The following is a 19435-nucleotide window of genomic DNA, read 5'->3' on the forward strand; positions in this document are numbered from 1 at the left end:
TTATGCTTCCCGCGTTAGGTCACGTGACTGCGTGACGTAATGACGCACGTGGTCACGTGACCGCGTGACATAATGACGTACTCAAGGACAGCTTAAACGACAAAAAACAATTAAAAGGATATTTAATGGGGTTTTGAAAGAATATTTAAATAGAAAGGATATTTACTACAAAGGATATTCAATGGGGTTTTGAAAGAATATTTAAATAAAAGGATATTTAATGGGGTTTTGTCACCCGGGTTACAGTAGACACGGACCTGGTGCTAGCCGTGGACCTTGTGCTAGCCGTAGACTTGGACTTGGTGCTAGCGGTGGACTTGGACCTGGTGCTAGCCGTGGACTTGGACCTGGTGCTAGCCGTGGACTTGGTGCCAGCCGTGGACTTGGACTTGGTACTAGCCGTGGACTTGGTGCTTGCCGAGGACTTGGACTTGGTGCTGGCTGTGGTGCTAGCTTTGGAGCAGCGATAGGTGCTAGCCGTGGTGCAGCTAGCCGTGGTGCAGGTGGAGGTGGCCTAGCTGGGGGTTGCGGCTTAGCAGGCCAAAAGACCGGTGGTGGCGGCCATGCTGGCGGCTGTGGCTTGGCAGGCCGAAGAACTGGTGGTGGCGGCCGTGCTGGCGGCTGTGGCTTAGCATGACGCTGGGCAACACCAATGAACAGCCCCCAACCCTATCCCACCACCCCCTCAAGGGGCGGATACCAGATGCGCTCCCTGCGGTCTGGAACTGTTTTTTGGGGTGGGTGGAGGGAGGTAATGAGGAGGGTAGAATACTCCCCTTTAAATTGTCCAAAAAGTATTTTTCCTTCAGGCTTGGATTGAGAGGGTGAAGAAATATATTTTTTTTCTGATCTGGTTGGGGCTTGAGTCCTGGGGGGCGGGGCATGAAACTTAGATGGCTGTGACCGATTTGACCTGATTTTCAAAATCATGTCTTGATAATGTTTAATCTGGGTTATTGGGCCAGAATCTTCTGCTGGAGGTGGGTGATCAAGAGATAAAGTTTTGAAAAAAAATTCCAGGTCTGTGGTGTCATCTGCAGATGGTGGCGTGACGTTGTCCTGCAGAAGCCGAGCGCCCGCAGCCTATTTCAGACCGGATGGGGAGGAGTTTGCGACACGACGCGTCCTGTCCGCTCGCGGAAGTCTTCCCTGACGTCCTTTGTCGGGAGCGGTGCTTCCGGGACCGCGACAACATGGCGCCATTCTCAGACCAAATGGAACCCAATGGCACCAGTCTTCCATCTGGCCCCCACATCAGTCCTCTGCATTCCACGGAGGAATAAAGCTGCGTCTCTTCTTCCATCGCGCACAGGACCGCCCAAGAAGTCTCGTCCAACTCTCCTGCGAAGAAACTTTTCTGCTGGCAACTTCTCTCAAGACTTGGACTAGGACGGGGATTGTTTGTTCGACGCAAAAGGAAATTGGCACGAGCCAGACGTGAATATAAATATATTTTTATTCATACTAACAGACTACAAACCAAGGAAGCAATCACATGGCATGCATGAGGGCGTAGAACAAACTTGACTAGAAAACAAAAGACTAGCACAAAGGCTATAAACTTTAAACATGAAACAAAACACTTGCACTGTGGCATAAAGAAAACCAAAAACTTACTGTGACATGAGCATGAGGGAAACAGCATGGCTTGGCATGAATGGAGTTGTGTAATATGAAGTTGCCAGGCTGACTACCTGGTAACTGTGGGTTAAATAGTAGCTATGATAATTATTAACAGGTGTGGGAACTGAGGACAGGGGCGTGACTTGAAGACAAGGTGGAAACTAATGAGTTGCTATGGAAATTAAAAAAACAAGGAAGTGCAGGAACAAGAACTGAACGTCCAAACAACAAACCAAACATGACCAAAACAAAACATGAACCCCATGGGCGTAACACTGTCAGTAACTACAGTTGGTCGCTACATCTGTAAGTGCAAGTTAAAACGCTACTACGCAAAGCCAAACCCATTTATCAACAATATCCTGAAACACCGCCGAATTGGCTGGGTCCAAGCTCACCTAAAATGGACTGATGCCAAGTGGAAAGGTGTTCTGTGGTCTGACGAGTCCACATTTCAAATTATATTTGGAAACAGAGGACGTGGTGTCCTCCTGAACAAAGAGGAAAATAACCATTCGCATTGTTATAGGCGTAAAGTTCAAAAGCCAGCATGTGTGATAGTATGAGGGTGTATTAGTGCCTAACGCATGGGTAACTTACACATCTGTGAAGGCACCATTAATGGTGAAAGTTCAATACAGGTTTTGGAGCAACAGCTGAGGTTGCTGAGGTAGTTAAAAAGCTCCTCGATGGCAAGGCCCCAGGGGTGGATGAGATCCTCCCCAGAGTTCCTTAAGGCTCTGGATGCTGTGGGGCTGTCTTGGTTGACAAGACTTTGCAGCATCACGTGGATATCGGTGGCGGTACCTCTGGATTGGCAGACTGGGGTGGTGGTTTCTCTCTTTAAGAAGGAGGGTGTGTTCCAACTATCGTGGGATCACACTCCTCAGCCTTCCCTGTAAGGTTTATTCAGGTGTACTGAAGAGGAGGCTACGCCAAATAGTCGAACCTCGGATTCAGGAGGAACAGTGTGGTTTTCGTCCTGGTCGTGGAACTGTGGACCAGCTCTATACTCTCGGCAGGGTTCTTGGGGGTGCATGGGAGTTTGCCCAAAACAGTCTACATGTGCTTTGTGGACTTGGGGAAGGCATTTGACCGTGTCCCTCGGGAATTCCTGTGGGGAGTGCTCAGAGAGTATGGGGTATCGGACTGTGTTATTGTGGCGGTCCGCTCCCTGTACGATCAGTGTCGGCAGTAAGTCGAACACATTTCCAGTGAGGGTTGGACGCGCCAAGGCTGTCCTTTGTCACCGATTCTGTTCATCACTTTTATGGACAGAATTTCTAGGCGCAGTCAAGGCGTTGTTGGGTTCCAGTTTGGTGGCCGCGGGATTAGATCTCTGCTTTTTGCAGATGATGTGGTCCTGGTGGCTTCATCTGGCCGGGATCTTCAGCTCTCACTGGATCGGTTCGCAGCCGAGTGTGAAGCCACCGGAATGAGAATCAGCACCTCCCAAGTCCGAGTCCATGGTTCTCGCCCGGAAAAGGGTGGAGTGCCATCTCCGGGTTGGGGAGGAGACCCTGTCCCAAGTGGAGGAGTTCAAGTACCTAGGAATCTTGTTCACGAGTGAGGGAAGAGTGGATCGTGAGATCGACAGGCGGATCGGTGCGGCGTCTTCAGTAATGCGGACGTTGTACCGATCCGTTGTGGTGAAGAAGGAGCTTAGCCGGAAGGCAAAGCTCTCAATTTACCTGTCGATCTACGTTCCCATCCTCACCTATGTTCATGAGCTTTGGGTCATGACCGAAAGGATAAGATCTCGGGTACAAGCGGCCGAAATGAGTTTCCTCCGCCGTGTGGCGCGGCTCTCCCTTAGAGATAGGGTGAGAAGCTCTGTCATCCGGGAGGAACTCAAAGTAAAGCCGCTGCTCCTCCACATCGAGAGGAGCCAGATGAAGTGGTTCGGTCATCTGGTCAGGATGCCACCCGAACGCCTCCCTAGGGAGGTGTTTAGGGCACGTCCAACCGGTAGGAGGCCAAGGGGAAGACCCAGGACACGTTGGGAAGACTATGTCTCCCGGCTGGCCTGGGAACCCCTCGGGATCCCCCGGGAAGAGCTAGACGAAGTGGCTTGGGATAGGGAAGTCTGGGCTTCCCTTCTTAGGCTACTGCCCCGCGACCCGACCTCAGATAAGCGGAAGAAGATGGATGGATGTTGTCATCCAAGCAACAATATCATGAACGCCCCTGCTTATTTCAGCAAGACAAGTGTTACAACAGCGTGGCTTCGTAAAAAAAGAGTGCGGGTACTTTCCTGGCCCGCCTGCAGTCCAGACCTGTCTCCCATCAAAAATGTGTGGCGCATTATGAAGCGTAAAATACGACAGCGGACACCCCGGACTGTTGAACGACTAAAGCTCCACATAAAACAAGAATGGGAAAGAATTCCACTTTCAAAGCTTCAACAATTAGTTTCCTCAGTTCCCAAACGTTTATTGAGTGTTGTTAAAAGAAAAGGTGATGTAACACAGTGGTGAACATGTTGTTTCCCAACTACTTTAGCACGTGTTGTAGCCATGAAATTCTAAGTTAATTATTATTTGCAAAAATAAATAGTTTATGAGTTTGAACATCAAATATGTTGTCTTTGTAGTGCATTCAATACTGAATATGGGTTGAAAAGGATTTGCAAATCATTGTATTTCGTTTTGTATTTACATCTAACACAATTTCCCAACTCATATGGAAACAGGGTTTGTATCACGGACTAAGTGGAACACTTAAACCAAATGTTTTATGGTTTTTGGGGTGGCTAGACAATCAACCAAATTAGATTTTTATTTCGGTTATGGATTCTCACGATCATTAAAATATAATAATTATTAATAGGCCGCCCCGAGCTAGACTGTATAGAAATCGGGGCAGTGAAACAAGGCATCCAGCTGCGTCTGCCCAAAAAAAGTGTGTTTGTGCCGACCGGTGAGGTGGCCAGTGTGATCATGGCGCAAATCGATTTGGATTTACCCAACACTTTTTATGTAACTGTACCTTAAAGCTGGTATGATTCAGAACCATATTGTTACAGGCTTTTGTGAGAGTGGTCACTGTTAAAGGTTTGTATAATCATGTCTTTTGTGATCATTGTTTGAAGGAATCCTCGGTGTGTCCTGCTTGTCAATTCAAAAATAAATAGCTTGTCTTGATGAACTTGTATGCTTGTTGTGTCATCTTTGTGTTAGCGTCAGTCGAGGGCATCGCAGGGCACAAGGCAGGACGTTGTGTCTTTTCCAGATGGCCATGTATCCTCGCGACAAAAGGGCTGTTGTTGAAAAACCATGTGACTGTGTGTGACTGTGTGTGACTGTGTGTGACTGTGTGTGTGTGTGTGTGTGTGTGTGTGTGTGTGTGTGTGTGTGTGTGTGTGTGTGTGTGTGTGTGTGTGTGTGTGTGTGTGCGTGCGTGTTGGTTCCACCCCTGTCATGTGATGAGGGGCAGGGCTGTCAGGAGTGGTGAGCAGCTCTTTCTTCCTCCTGGGAGCATGCACACAGCACATGCAATGTGTGGAGATGGAAGGGTACATGGCAGATACAGGAAGGTTTGGAGATTTACACACACTCTGGGAAGGACAGAAGAGGGAATACAGAGGATGTCCTGATCTAGTTTGTAAGTACAAATGCATGACTGATTTCTATTTATTTTGTTATCTTGACGTGATCCTCATAATTGGAGGAGTATCAGCCTGGATTGGTAAACTGCCTTGAACTAGACGCATGGAAAACAATGTCAAACGTAGCGTAGTGAAGCGAGTCTGGCCATTTTTGGACTCTTACAATAATGTATGTTCTTATATTGAGCAGTAGGACAGTGTAGAAATGAATATTTGTGATATTGGGATGAAATGCTGAAAACATACCTTTTGTTTGGACTGACAAAAACAAGATACAGCAGCCTCGTGTTTTCAGTAGTCAAGCAGGTTCTATAGTGCTTGAATCAATGAAACCTGCAAGTCCAGCCAGAATTACTGGTCTTCCATTGGTCCATGTGTTTGTTTTGTGTGTCATTGTGTGCATGTTGAATATTCCATATAATGAGAAAATACACTAGATCAGTAATGGATTACTTTACTGATCTAAGTGCAGTGAATGTCAACGTAATAAAATCTAGCTAGTAAATACATAAACTCAAACGCACATCAACAGAGTGCAGTTTGTATATACAGTTTACCACCCACGCTGCTGCAGTCCGTACCCTTATGATTCATAAGTGAGTCAAGTAGGAAAAGTAATAGAAAGTTAACAGCCTCCTGTTTAAAACGACGGCGGAACCACCAAAGTCAAACGGCCCAAAAGTTACAACTTCATCATACGTGCTTAATTTTAGCAAGTCTTGTGGAACTTCAACTCACTAAGAATTTTACTGAATAGCCCTAAAATGAGTTCTTTATATTAAAAATCGCTCCATTTATGTCAAAGGGTTAAAAAGGCAACATGAAAGAAACTACCACTTACCTCCAAAGCTTGGTTGCATAAAGATTAAAGATCCTTTCTTATTTCACTGTAGCCGTTCTTTTATTCCCCTTTACACAATTACAACAAAATGAAACCATGATTGGTGTAAAACATGTCAATAAACTACCGTTGGTTCAAAAATCTTTTATCCCTCATTCTTCTTATGTTTCTTGCTAAAGTCAGAAGTAAACGTGCAATAAATGGTTGTTTTTGGTTACAACGACCACAGCCTGCAGTATGTTCACAACAACTTACCCCTGATTTCCACAGGATGCGAAATGGCTGCAAAGCGTCATTGCTATGGCAGCGGAATCATTCCATTTTTATTCGTCAGTGTGGTCATTTCCACCGCATGCGGAATGGCATCTTAGTGACAGTGTGCATCCCTAAAAATATATGCATGGCTTCTACTTTTGCCGGTCGCTTTTTAGCTAAAATCTGGATGTCAACTGAACTGCGATGGGGATTGCCGAACGGCAAATGGCCTTGCCATTTTGTGGCGGTTACGTTTAGCCGGCATTCCGCATCCTGTGGAAATCAGGGGTTATATCGACGTGAGTCAACTAGTCCGAGTAGTGTCAACTTCAACAGGTTCCACTGTATCTATGAAATAGGTGAAAATTTTGCTCTGCAATAAACTTTCTGTTTTTTTGCATTACATGTCTTGTCAGGCGTCTTCAAATCCGGAGAAGTTTTACTTTGTTTTATTATACAGTGACTAACTTCTCTTTATACTTGCACTATGTTACTTAAACATCCATTGTCAACTTTTAAGCCATGAACAAAAATGTACTAAACATTGTTTGGAATGGAAAAAGATGCATGCTGGTATGCAACATACAAATCATGCCATTCAGTGCGATTGCTCATGACCCAACTATGAATGATAACTGCCACCTCGCACAGTACAGATATACAGAATGACTAAAAATATTCCAGAAAGTTGGAAAAATTGTAGTTACAAGAATTGTAAAGGGCACGCTTGCACTCAGTTAATTGCACTGGGCTTACACCCATTTTAAACCTATAACCCGGCACATTTAGTGATCAAGCTAATCCAATCTAATCAATTGTGTTGCACGGATGACAACCACTGTACTTGAATGTCCTTCATTTGCACCACGGATGAGTAGATGCATGTCAGCTGTATATTGTAAATAAATGAAGATGTTGGGTTTGAGCTTATAACATGTTAGTCTCCATGGTGAACAGCTAACATAACGTGGAGGTTAGGCCTATGTTGTTTTGTCGTACTGTACAAGGTTTGTACGTTCCGTTTGACAGTTGGGATGAAAAATATTATAACCATAAAGAACCACTTTATGCTAAATAGCTCAAATGTGGTCTCATCTGTCCGCATCACAGTCTCCCTAGCCTTGTCTGCCAAGCATAGTCTGACTCATTAAGGTGTTGATTGTCAAACTTCAGAAGGGTCTGTACCAGGGTCGTGCTTTGGGCGTGGTCAGAAAGATGTCATTATGATGTCATTATGTAATTTGCTTAACAGTCGATAATGCATACCGATATATTTTCTTTTTTAACAAAGCCAAAAAATGTACATGAATTTAAAACAAATCTGCGTTATCAGTATTATATCAATGAGTATTAACAGATGTTTTCTTATCGTTTATACTTTATAACTGTTACTATTGCACAATGTTACACAGGCCGTATAAAAGTTGCGGCTGCTGGACTTTCAAATAGGGGAAGCTCATTTTCAGCAAACTCTCTAGACACAAGTACGGTCTCCAATTACAGATAACCACAGGCCGCACCGGATTATAAGGCGCACTACCGACAAATGGTCTCTTTAAAAAAAAAAAATCATATATTAGGCGCATGGGATTATAGGGCGCATTAAAGGAGTCATACTATTATTATCCATCCATCCATTTTCTACCGCTTGTCCCTTTTGGGGTCGTGGGGGGTGCTGGAGCCTTTCTCAGCTGCATTCGGGCGGTAGGTGGGGTACACCCTGGACACACAACATAATAATACTTGTATGTTTAATGTGCAAACAATCCAGTGCCGGCCCAAGCTTCCATGGGGCCCAAAGCAAAATTTGATTTTGGGGCCCTCTATTTCTGGCAATAATATTGATTGTTGATCATTCACACACCTACTATAAACTCATTGCGGCTCTGGCAGTGTTGTTTACATTATCCTTTTGTCAGCCTGGCATGTTTTTACAAATGACATGTCATTTATACTCTCTGAGCACTCCCCACAGGACTTCCCGAGGGACACGGTCGAATGCCTTCTCCAAGTCCACAAAGCACATGTAGACTGGTTGGGAAAACTCCCATGCACGTATCGGACTGTCTTATTGTGGCGGTCCGTTCCCTGTACGATCAGTGCCAGAGCTTGGTCCGCATTGCCGGCAGTAAGTCGAACACATTTCCAGTGAGGGTTGGACTCCGCCAAGGCTGTCCTTTGTCACCGATTCTGTTCATAACTTTTATGGACAGAATTTCTAGGCGCAGTCAAGGCGTTGAGGGGTTCCGGTTTGGTAACCGCAGGATTAGGTCTCTGCTTTTTGCAGATGATGTGGTCCTGATGGCTTCATCTGACCGGGATCTTCAGCTCTCGCTGGATCGGTTCGCAGCCGAGTGTGAAGCGACCGGAATGAGAATCAGCACCTCCAAGTCCAAGTCCATGATTCTCACCCGGAAAAGGGTGGAGTGCCATCTCCGGATTGGGGAGGAAACCCTGCCCCAAGTGGAGGAGTTCAAGTACCTAGGAGTCTTGTTCACGAGTGAGGGAAGAGTGGATCGTGAGATCGACAGGCGGATCGGTGCGGCGTCTTCAGTAATGCGGACGTTGTACCGATCCGTTGTGGTGAAGAAGGAGCTGAGCCGGAAGGCAAAGCTCTCAATTTACTGGTCGATCTACGTTCCCATCCTCACCTATGGTCATGAGCTTTGGGTCATGACCGAAAGGATAAGATCATGGGTACAAGCGGCCGAAATGAGTTTCCTCCGCCGTGTGGCGGGGCTCTCCCTTAGAGATAGGGTGAGAAGCTCTGCCATCCGGGAGGAACTCAAAGTAAAGCCGCTGCTCCTTCACATCGAGAGGAGCCAGATGAGGTGGTTCGGGCATCTGGTCAGGATGCCACCCCAACGCCTCCCTAGGGAGGTGTTTAGGGCACATCCAACCGGTAGGAGGCCACGGGGAAGACCCAGGACACGTTGGGAAAACTATGTCTCCCAGCTGGCCTGGGAACGCCTCGGGATCCCCCGGGAAGAGCTAGACGAAGTGGCTGGGGAGAGGGAAGTCTGGGTTTCCCTGCTTAGGCTGTTGCCCCCGCGACCCGACCTCGGATAAACGGAAGATGATGGATGGATGGATGTCATTTATAAAGATATGGGGGTGGCCCAGTTAAGAAGATAAATAATACCAATGAATGAACGATTGATGTCCAGAGTTCCACATATGGTTCCTAATCTTAAAATGTAGAAAACATTCAGCTACAAGAGTGGCCTGGGGTTGAACAGTCTAAGTGATAAAGTTTTGTATTTACAGTAAAAGTTTGAGTTTGAGTTTATTTGGAACATGCAAGCATACAACATGATACATTACAATTTCCAGTTTCTCTTTTCAGCATGTTCGAAAAGGAGTAGGAAGAAGCAGAGCTTATTAAAACCTATCCCTTTTACATCACAGTTGCTAAAACTTTTGTTCACTTCTTGTTCTCAATGTATTCACAATATACTCTACTAGTATCACAATAAAAATAAATAAATAAATAACTGGTGAAGTAAGTTATATTCCATACGATGAGATAAGTAAGATTATTTTGAGAATGAAAGAATGGATGGATGAATAAATTCTGAATGTTTATCATGATTCTTCTTTTTTGTACTTTGTAAACACTTTAAAGTTTGAAGAGTTTCTTGAAGTGGATCATATTAGTACATTGTTTGATTTACGGGACGGCGTGGCGCAGTGGGAGAGTGGCCGTGCGCAACCCGAGGGTCCCTGGTTCAAATCCCACCTAGTACCAACCTCGTCACGTCCGTTGTGTCCTGAGCAAGACACTTTACCCTTGCTCCTGATGGGTGCTGGTTGGCGCCTTGCATGGCAGCTCCCTCCATCAGTGTGTGAATGTGTGTGTGAATGGGTAAATGTGGAAGTAGTGTCAAAGCGCTTTGAGTACCTTGTAGTGCCTCTACACTGACCAAAATCAGGTCGAAGATGCCAGGTGACTCTCCTGTGGCTGTGATCGCAAATCAGTGGTCAAAATTTTCAGACTCAACAAAAACTCCGGTAGTAAAAGCGAAGCCTTTTTCTTTGTGTCCTTTCTCATTGACAGGAAGTGTCATCTTGTCTCATCAGTGTTGTACATATTAGTCTTTAATTACTAGTTTATATTTTTAGTGAATTGTTGATATTTAATGTTTACTTTGTACAAAGAGAGCGCAGTCTACTGAAGTTAAATTCCATTGCTTTTGGGGGCCCCCTGGTGGTCGCGGGGCCCTAAGCAAGCGCTTAGTTCACTTATACCTTGGGCCCGCTCTGCAACAATCCTTCAAGTGGTGCGACTTCATTGCTTACCAAAGTTGTGGTAAAACATTTTGATATATTTTTGAGTGCCGTGTGTAATGTTCTATATTTTCAATGGAACATTTAAAATGTCGGTGTTGTTTACTTGAGACATATTGCAATCATAGTGCGGTCTACACTTATCTCTTATGTTTGACTGCCATCTACTAGTCACACTTATCATTGGATTAGATTGGATTAGATAGTACTTTATTTATTCCTTCAGGAAAATTTAAATTTTCAGCACAATCCCATTCAAGATCAGACAAACATTACAGGGAGACAGAACAGGATCGCTGACGGGTCTGCCCGCTTCCAGGGCTCCTTACAAAAAAGGTGAGATACAGGTAAACAAGTGGGGGGGGGGGGGAAGAAAAAATAGAAGATTAAAACATTTTTGAAAAATTCGGTCTAAGCCTGGGCCCCTGGAGAGAGGGTCCAGACTAAGGCCAAGGGAAAAAAAACAACAACTCATAGCCATAGTACACATCCGTCTTACACGTGTGTAAGAGGAAAACATCAAACATCAAAGAACACGAAGGACATTAAAGACATTAAAGCAGCGGATTCAACCAGCCACTTCTACATACAGTTATGAATAAAAAGTAAAAGAAACATATACACTGTGGTGGCCTCTGTGGGGTTCCACGCCATCGTCCGCTGGGGTGGAGGGAGCATGGCCAGAGACAGGAGCAGACCCAACAAAGCAACCAAGAGAGCCGACTCCACTCTCGGCCGCCAACCAACTATCGGGCAGTGTCCGGTCCGCATGGATGAGCGAGGATACGTCCAAGGAGACTGAGGTGTCCGACACCTGCTCACCCAGCAAAGACACCACGAAGCCTCTCCGTCCCGGTGCTCAGTGCTAGCTCCGCAGCCCTATCCCCTCATCCGCATCTCCTCCAGTCCCTCCAAACCGACTCCGGTGTGGCAGAGACCCAGCAGCTGGTCTCCATGGCCAAAAGGCTCCCGGGAGGCAGATCCAGATGTCCACAAAAAAGCACCGCAGAGGTCACGAAAGTGCCACCCCTTGTCACACAGTCCCAAAGGGTCCCGGACCAAAAGACAAAAAAAAAATATATATATATATATATATATATATATTTTTTTTTCCCGAAAGGGAATAAGCGGTAGAAAATGGATGGATGGATGGATATATATATATATATATATATATATATATATATATATAATAACACAACAGCAGCCACTACAGCAGCGCCATCTTGGGGGGAAAAAAACCCACCATGTACACCATGTACCAAATAAAATTTGAGGTGAGTAAGCTCAACCAAACTTATTCCTTACATTAGGCGCACCGGGTTATAAGGCACACTGTCGAGTTTTGAGAAGAGAAAAAAAAGCATTTTAAGTACCTCTTGCAGTCCGGAAAATACTGTAAATTTTATAAAGATGCTAGACTTTACAAAGAAAACGTCACCTAAAAGATGAGTAAATTCTCCATATCTACAAGAACAGAATGAAAATGTAAAAAATGCTCGGACAGTGTTTTATATTTCAAGATCACTGATTCGCTCATTTTGCTGTCAATCAAAAAGGGATTTAGCCATCGACAAATTATCCAGTCATCATGTGAAAGGCTGGCGTCGAGGCCAGCCGAGACCACGCCAAATTTTAATTTATTTTTACAGATGCTGTGTGGCCGGGTCAAAGCCCAGCATTTATTCAATGGCTAAAGAATCTATAAATAAATATAAATAAAGAGTGTAAAGAAAGGCTGAATGCATCCTCGCGCATATTCAGTCATCAGTGGGGGATATTTTAGGGTAAGCTGTCTTGTAGTCTTAGCGCAATTGCAACTTGTGTTTTACGTTGTATTTGCCTGATGTCACGTCTGATTCATCAACAATGCAAGGCTAGAAATGATGGGCCAGAGAGTGTCTGTTGTCATAACATTCTAGGCAACATTTTGCCTTTCTGAAAAATGCCTTATGCTTGGGTTGATTAAGGCTATTGAAACCGTTCAAACCGCAAAAAGGATAAAAAGTTTCTCAGGAGTTCTTCGAAAGGTAATCAAAAAGGGTGAAATATGTCAAGATTTTACGAAAGACTACGGGAAAAGTGGCATGCACTCCAGTCCAAGAAGGCAGTCGAACTCACAAGTTTGCAGCAATCACTTCATTAAAGATTTGTTTGATGTACTTTCAACCTTTAGTGTTGATCATTTAAGTATTATATATTATTTGTATTTCATCTTGATTCAGAGTTCCTTAAACACATTTTTGTAAATCACTGAGTGTTTCGTAAACCACCAACTCGGCAAATCTAAATAAAAGAAATCAAATGTGAGCAAAACCTAAAATAGTTCAGCTTTTACTAAAAGCAGCAATAACAAATGTAGCTTTCAGCACATTCACAACGTTGAGATCTATAGTTATATTTTGATAACGATGGGAAAAAACACATACTCATAAACGGCGCGCAACAACAAGGCCACAAACATGGCTGTAGACGCAAAGTTAAATCAACCCCTATCATTGCAGAAACGATGCATGATTTATCCAGGAGTGTTTATACCAATTTTCTTGACCCAGACACAGACCATAAAGTTGTAGGCCTCCATGGTTTTCTAAGTTTTCATCTGTTTTGTTGTGTAAAATGACCGACTGATTATCCTTTAGATCAGTCAACACATTTTTTTGATAGATTCCATTGCATAGTGAGTAATGCAATGCTAAAATTAGGGCCCCTTGTGTGCTCAGATAGTTCACACTGTTTGCTGCACAATAGCCATATTGGTTTGGTGCCCCACCACTTTGTTTGCTTCCGTTCAAAGCAGGTGACTGGATACAGTTTATATCATAACCGCCACACCTTGAAAACAAATTAAAGTAATATAATTTATTTCAGCCCCCAGAAGAAGTCACCCAAAGTTCAACACTATTTTTAACTTCCATTGCCAATCTTATGCTGACAAATTGCTTGGATCTGAAACCAAACTGCATGGCGTGGAAAGAGGGGGAGCTGCTTTTTAAGTGATGGACAATCTGCTGTGCCACCCATTTTTATGCTATTTTTGAAATGTCAGGAAGAATGCTTGTTGGGCGGTAGTTATGCAGAGAAGTTGAATCACCAGATTTAAATACAGGGGTAACAATAGCAGATTTCCAGGCCTTTGGAAAGTGACTTGATGAAATTGAACGATTAATGATTGAGGCAATAGGAGTATTTGAAAACGCTTGCAGCGTTAAGTAAAACACACTGATGTCAAAATTAGGGTAAATTTTACAGGCTTGAACAAGAAATGCATTGAAAACACGAGCATCTCTACTCAATGTTGCCCATTAAAATGTATTAAAATCTATTTAACTAATGCTTGTCCCTCCAGACACCACAGTTTTAAAATGTAACATGCATTCTAAAAGAATTTAACTAACTTTTTAAATAAATATTGTTTGAAAAACAAAACAGAATATACTGCTGACAACTTCAGTTGTTTTATAAGAAATATTGTTTTAAAAACAATACAAAATAATGTACTGCATTAATAACTAAGTAGGTTTATGAAGTAATACAATTGTAATGTACAGCACATTTACCTTGTAAAACAGACTCCTACGGTAGGGCTGGGCGATATGGACGAAAAAGTATATCTCGATATATTTTTACTTACACTCGATATTCAATATATATCTCGATATATTTTCCGGTGAAAACATACATATAAAATATATTTACTTTTGTCAGTGGCACTTTTACTAAAACCCAGTTAGTCAAAATGGGTATTAATATTAACATCATAAAAAAGAAACTGTTTAAGTAGCAGAGAATTATATAAAATAAATTGAAAAACAAACGATGTATACATAAAATAGAAAAATATTATTTCTACATAAAATAAATGACAGCTGCGTAAATAATACAAAATGTATCAAACGCAGATAAAAAATACATTTGCAGGCAGGCACTTTTTGATTCCCAGCTGCTGTCTTGTTCTAAAACACCAATGAAAATGAAATGCAGCCTTTAGACAGGCTTTACTGTAGCAAAAGTCATCACTTGTGTGCCACAATCAGGTGTTCTTAAAAATGTATTTTACATCTTCCAGTTTTGATTTGGGCTTACTTGGTAAACAACTCAAATTAATGTTTTGGCCATTGTTTTATCCAGACGCATACATGTGTCCAAATGTTGCCAAGTAGAGTCATTGTGAGTTTCCTGGATGTCGTTTACATTGCTAAAAGAAAAATCCAAGGAATAGAATTCCTCTGCCATCTTCCACTAGTTTTTTAATATATACCCTATATTGCCAAAAGTATTTGGCCACCTGCCTTGACTCACGTATGAACTTGAAGTGCCATCCCGATCCTAACCATAGGTTTCATTATGATGTTGGTCCATTTTTTGCAGCTATTACATTTTCAACTCTTCTGGGGAGGCTGTCTACAAGGTTGTGGAGTGTGTTTATAGGAATTTTTGACCATTCTTCCAAAAGCACATTGGTGAGGTCACACACTGATGTTTGTCAAGAAGGCCTGGTTCTCAGTCTCCGTTCTAATTCTTCTCAAATTAATTTATCGGGTTCAGGTCAGGACTCTTTGCAGGCCAGTCAAGTTCATCCACACCAGACTCTGTCATCCATGTCTTTATGGACCTTGCTTTGTGCATTGGTGAACAGTCATTTTGGAGGAGGAAGGGGCCTGCTCCAAGCTCTTCCCACAAGATTGGGAGCATGAAATTGTCCAAAATGTTTTGGTGTCCTGGAGCATTCAAAGTTCCTTTCACTGGAACTAAGGGGCCAAGCCCAACACTTGAAAACAACCCCACACCATAATTCCTCTTCCAACTAATTTCACACTCAGGGCAATGCAGTCCGAAATGTACCGTTCTCCTGGCAACCTCCAAACCCAAACTCGTCCATCAGATTGCCAGATGGAAAAGCGTGAGTCATCACTCCAGAGGACACGTCACCACTGCTCAAGAGTCCAGTGGTGACGTGCTTTACACCACTGCATGTGCGCGTCTGTTTTGATTTCCCTTCCTGGTTCGATAACCTGACCTATCTTGCCTCTGTTTGGCCTGTCCGTAATGTTTTGCCCTAATCTTAACCTATCGTGACTCATTATATTAAACCACCCAACCAATCATGGATGTTTTTATACGTAAACCAACCAATCATGATTGATGTTTCCCGTATATTTTGTCCCCTGCCCGTGAAGTTACATTAGTCCACTTCTTTCTTTCTGTTCTCCCTCTCTCTTCTTTTGTAGCATGTAGCTTAGCTAACCGCTACATGGGTCTCAAAATAGCTAAGATACAGAAATCACAATTTGTTTAAAAAGAACATATAGTCAAGCTACGTAGCGAATATTTGCTAGTATGTTGTTGTGGGTCTGTGCAGTGGATGGGAGAAAGCAAACGTGTCATGGAAGGAGGGAGGGGTGTTAAGAGTGTTAAGAGGGGGCGGGAAGCGGGGAAGAAGCAAAGAACACAACAAATACGCATTTGGTCATTTTAACGCGAAATAAATTATATTGATATTAAGATATTTTCTCAATTCATATCTTGTTTAAAAATATATCGATATGTCTTACAAACTCGGTCTATCTCCCAGTCCTATCCAACGGTATTTCCTTCCAGCTGCTTCTTTGTCAAACACACCATCATGGATAAATGTCCGCTGATTAAATACTTTAATATCCATGGCCGAGGTTATTTTCCTTCTGCTTTGGTGTGGTGCGGAGTTTTAATTTTTTTTTTTTATATAGAATATCATCCGCTTCTTCTTCTTGGCACTCTCCTTCATATTCACTTTTTCCACCCTAATGACGGGAAACAGGTATGTCGATCTCTAGCTGTAAGTTATTACTAGCAAGTAAGGTCCAGTGTTTTGAGTGGATTTTACGGGGTTCATTCTGCCATTCGAGACACAGACTTGGGGTGGGGAATATTGTAACTCCAATTTTTGCTCTCAACTTAAAGAAGAGAGGCAGCTTGTTCCTCAAAACACTCATAAGTTGAGGTACACCTGTACACACTTTTTATTCATTTGTTATGCCGATGTATGTGAAGAAAGCTCGCTTCTATGATCAATCGATGAAAGTGTAAACACGCATGAGGGATGGAGTTTCCAAGCACATAGTCTACATGTGTTAATCCAACCATCCAAAAGTCGAACATGAACTATTTAAGGCAGGGGTTGGCAACCAAAAAAGTTGAAAGCCATATTGGACAAAAATACAAAAAAAAAAATCTGTCCACAGCCTCAAATCATTAAAAGCCTTATATAAGTATTATAATGGAGGCAACACATGATTTAAGTGTCTATATTATCTATATAAGCCTACTTTCAAAGGTTGACGCAGGTCTTTGTTGACAGAAATGTTGTATTTTAATGTTTATTGTACACATTTTTGCAACATTGGAAATCATTAGTAAAATGGAGGTTTTGCACAGGGTGATATAACTTCTGGAAATTACTGGTTCAGAATGGCCAAAAGATGTGTGTGCCCAAGTCTTCTTTTAATGGATTTATTTCAAAATTTGCAACAGGGGCGGTTCTAGGCATGCTTATATGAGGGGGCAGTCAGAAATATGAAGGGGGCATCATGTGTACACATCATGCTGCAGCACTTTTTTTTCTGTGCTTATAGTAACGATGCTTTCTCCATTGAAATGGGTCTTTAGCTATGTGTCCAACCCCAACCTGGAGTAGTGGATTGCACTTTGTCAGGCCTCTACCTTCAGACCTGTCCAACTTGGGTGTCTTACGGTCACTGAGGCACGCAAACCCCCTGACCATAATAAGGTGGCAATCCCTCAGGGGGGGCAACATTATCAGCGCTGCCATATTTCCGACAGGGGAAACAGAAGCAGGCGTCTCGCACCACAGAATACTCTAGCCATGGTCGTGTGCGGTACCAGGCAGGATTGAATGATCTTATTGTTGTACCAAATGCACGCTTTGGGTAGCCACCCAGTATTGGCTGAGATGGTGCGTTGCCATTTAAGTCACTGGGTAGCTGAGCATGCTGCTTTGAGGGAGCACTTGTTGGGGGGACGGAGGGAGCTGGTGCAGGAGAAACAGCGCTTGCTGGTGCTAAAGGTGCAGTATTGCTAGCTGCTGTCCCTGATGTACTAGCAGTAGCATCATTGCTACTACTACATGCAGGAGCAGGACTAGACTTTTTAAATGCTCTGAAAAATGGATGCATTACAGAGCATTAACTTTGTCTTTGTGAGCTGCTGGAAGCTGGAGCAGAAAATAAGTAAGCTTGAACAACAACAGAAAAAACTTGCTGTGATTACATGAAGAAAAACAACAACAGTACAGGACTACAGCCTGGGGCGGGGCTTTAGGGGTCTGTCAGACACAGGTCACTTGTCTTCAGTTTGTCACATGCAGTGGACGTGGGCACTCATCTGGGCACAAAATTCATTCACTCCAATGTATGTGTGTTGCCCACTTGCTTGTAAATTGATGAAAACGGCTGTGTTTTTGTTTTTAGGTGTCTTGGTCATATCAAATGAAACTTATAATTTGTTTATTACAAAATTTAGATTGAAACATTAAAGGTTGACTATGTAGAATTACAAGAAAAACAACAGAAAAATAATTCCAACAGTCAATTGTCAGACCGTTGCTAAGTAAAACGGGCCGTTGCTAGGGACTCCGCTCTGAACAGAGGACAGCAGAGGAGGACTGTTAAGCAGGATATATACCTTATGTTTCATTTTTCCTGACATTAACAGCATCATAAATGACTTGTAGCTTGTTACAGGGACAGTGGAGGCTCTCTGCCTTCCAAACCACTGCTGCTCAGAGCCTCCGCTGTCACTGCTCTCGCAAGTTGTAAAAAAAAAAAAAAAAAAAGGAACTCCGTAGCACCGAAAGTCCGCATGACAGATAAGTCTACACAAATACACCCATCCTAACAAGTATATGATAAATGTAGACTACTTTTCCTTTTCTTTTACTTTCGTACTGCAACAGTGATTGTATTGTAACGGGTTGAGTTAAGGGGAGATGTTAATGTTAATGTGTCAACTTTCACGTACTTAAGTTTCATGTACTGTTCTGTGAAGTTTACAGAGTGCCAGTGAAGGCAACATGTTCAGAGTTGCATGCTGGGGGTTACCTGTGATTGGGTGAGGAATAGGAGGGAGAGTTCGGTGATGCTGGGATGCGGAAGTGAAGAGGTCGGAGTTTTAGAGTGAGAGAGACAGACGCACGGGAGATAAGTTTACAACAATACTAGAGAGATATATAAATGTGCCTTTGGCGGTGATTACGCCCCACAGTAGCCTGTTACGTGTCTAACAATAAAGACAGCAAGTGTACTACGCCTCTCGACTGGTTTCTGTGGAAACGCCACAGTATGTTTACTGAGGGCTGAGGGGTGTGTGCGGGTGTGTGTCTGCTGCGCAGCCTGTGGAATGGTGAATACACGCACAGCGGAGGGAGGAATGAGAGGGAAGCCGACACTACTATATCGTGTGTGTCCCTTTTTCGGCGGATTTTTCCGCTAGTGCAGATACTTTTGTCAACTTGTAATGTAGTAATTTTGTGAGTTTATTAAAATTTTCTTTCTCAAATTTTGATTTGAGGGGGCAAGACATTTATTTAAGGGGGCTCTGCCCCGTCTTGCCCCTGCGTAGAGCCGGCCATGATTTGCAAGCTGGGTAACATTTGCTGTGGTCTGGAACAACATGGCACACAAACAACTATGAGAAATGCAGCCAATATTACATCAATCAATCAATCAATGTTTACTTATATAGATAATGTGTCACCAGACGTGCAAATATGAATTAATTGCACAAAGTACATAAGTTAAGGAAATGGATTTAGCTCAAATATA

At 43.2% G+C, this 19435-nt stretch overlaps 1 protein-coding gene across 6 annotated transcripts in view; it reads left to right on the forward strand.

Moving 5' to 3' along the window:
* The window catches only part of elf2b (E74-like factor 2b (ets domain transcription factor)), a 101307-nt gene that overhangs the window by 41598 nt on the left and 40274 nt on the right, over window positions 1–19435 (forward strand). For 4 of the 6 annotated variants that reach the window (XM_061880830.1, XM_061880834.1, XM_061880833.1 and 1 more), the window contains exon 1: window positions 5074–5226. The exons of 1 other annotated variant lie outside the window; for it this stretch is intronic. The gene's annotated coding sequence lies outside the window, so the exon portion shown is untranslated. Of the gene's footprint in view, window positions 1–5073; window positions 5227–19435 lie in introns of those variants that run through there. One more of the 6 variants, XM_061880832.1, reaches the window with a different exon arrangement.

Source organism: Nerophis ophidion, linkage group LG20 (genome assembly GCF_033978795.1).
Source record: "Nerophis ophidion isolate RoL-2023_Sa linkage group LG20, RoL_Noph_v1.0, whole genome shotgun sequence".
Lineage (NCBI taxonomy): Eukaryota > Metazoa > Chordata > Actinopteri > Syngnathiformes > Syngnathidae > Nerophis > Nerophis ophidion.